The sequence below is a fragment of the Neopelma chrysocephalum genome, unplaced genomic scaffold (assembly GCF_003984885.1).
Source record: "Neopelma chrysocephalum unplaced genomic scaffold, ASM398488v2 Primary Assembly neopelma1_97019, whole genome shotgun sequence".
Classification (NCBI taxonomy): Eukaryota; Metazoa; Chordata; class Aves; order Passeriformes; family Pipridae; genus Neopelma; species Neopelma chrysocephalum.
Window position 1 is genome coordinate 5069 of NW_020925661.1, and position 1926 is coordinate 6994.

Genomic DNA, 1926 nt, shown 5'->3' on the forward strand with positions numbered 1-1926 from the left:
AACTTTATGGGTAGACCTGATGGCCCAGTGATCCCCATTGACTTTAATGGGTAGACCTGGTGTGAAGTTTGCCTCATTGACTTTAATGGGTAGACCTGATGTCCCATTAGTCCCGTTGACTTTAATGGGTAGACCTGATGACCTATTTATCCCTATTGACTTTAATGGGTAGACCTGGTGTCCCCTTGGCCCCATTGACTTTAATAGGTAGACCTGATCGTCTATTGATCCGCATTGACTTTAATGGGTAGACCCGATGTCCCATTTGTCCCATTGGCTTTAATAGGTAGACCTGATGTCCAGTTTGTCCCAATTTACTTTAAAGGGTAGACCTGATGTCCTCTTTGCCCCATTGTCTTTAATGGGTAGACCTGGTGTCCCCTCAACCCCATTGCCTTTTATAGGTAGACCTGTTGTCCCCTCAACCCCATTGACTTTAACGGGTAGACCTGATACCCTGAATATTTTGGAGCTAAAAACGCCCATTTTGGGGAGCGGGAAAGCTCCGATTTTGGGTTAAAACCCAACCGTTTCTGCGCCTCCAGATGAGCCCGGATGGCCCGGACCTGACGGCGACCCTGGATGGCTCCGCCCTGGAAGGGGCGTGGCGCTCAGGGGAAGGGTGGCCACGCCCCAGCCACACCTGAGTATCCTTTCCCCTAAACAGGAGGGCGGGGCTGGGGTGGGCGGGGCTTAGGGCGGGGCATGGGGGCGTGGCTCTCCCAACACGCCTTGACAGGTATCAAAGCTCCTGGACCTGCCCCGACCTGCAGAGGCCCCACCCACCGAGCGGCCACGCCTCCAGCTGGGCGTCACCTGGGAGCCCGACTCCGCCCACCGCCAGGTGACGCTGCTGCCAGGTGAGAGCCACGCCCAATCCCTGTCACGCCCCTTTGAGCCACGCCCCCTTTCACCGCGGCCACACCCCTTTTCTCTCCTAGACAAGGACAAGGCCTGGTGGCAGAAGCCAATCGTGGCCCAGGAGCTGTTTGGGTAAGCCACGCCCCCCCGGAGAAAACCACGCCCCCTAGATGAGGTCCCGCCCCCGGGAGAAAGCCACGCCCAATCAGTGAGGCCCCGCCCACCTGGACCTTCCCTCAGCGCCCCTTATGTTTCCCTATGGGGTGAGCAAGCCACGCCCCTTTCTGACTAAACCACGCCTATTTGCTGCTAAGCCACGCCCCTCTCTTACTAAGCCATGTCCCTTTGCTGCTAACCCACACCCCTCATGGCTAAACCACACCCCTTTGATTAAGCCCTGCCCACCTCGACCCTCCTTTAGCCTCCCTTTGCTTCTATCCCTATACAGGCTCAAGCCACACCCCTTTTAGCAAAACCACGCCCCTTTCTGACCAAACCCCGCCCCCTCAGGCCCAAGGTGTGCGTGGTCAACCCCCAGGTGCTGTGGGAACAGGTGGAGACCTGCCGGGAACTGCTGGAATTGGAACACCGGAGCCGAGGTGAGGCCATGCCCACCCGGCCCCACCCTTGGGAGGGCAGAGCCACGGGCACCAGTTCACACCAGTTCGTCCCAGTAAGGGACCAGTGTGCTTCAAACCCCCTCCCAGTGCCTCCCAGTGACTACCAGTCCCCCCCAGTGACTCCCAGTCCATCCCAGTCCATCCCAGTGCCTCCCAGTGACTCCCAGTCCATCCCAGTCCATCCCAGTCCATCCCAGTGCCTCCCAGTGACTCCCAGTCCATCCCAGTGACTCCCAGTCCATCCCAGTCCATCCCAGTCCACCCCAGTCCACCCCAGTGACTCCCAGTCCATCCCAGTGCCTCCCAGTGCCTCCCAGTCCTCCCCAGTCCATCCCCCTCCATCCCAGTGCCTCCCAGTGACTCCCAGTCCACCCCAGTGACTCCCAGTCCATCCCAGTCCATCCCAGTCCACCCCAGTGCTCCCAGTGCCTCCCAATGACTCCCA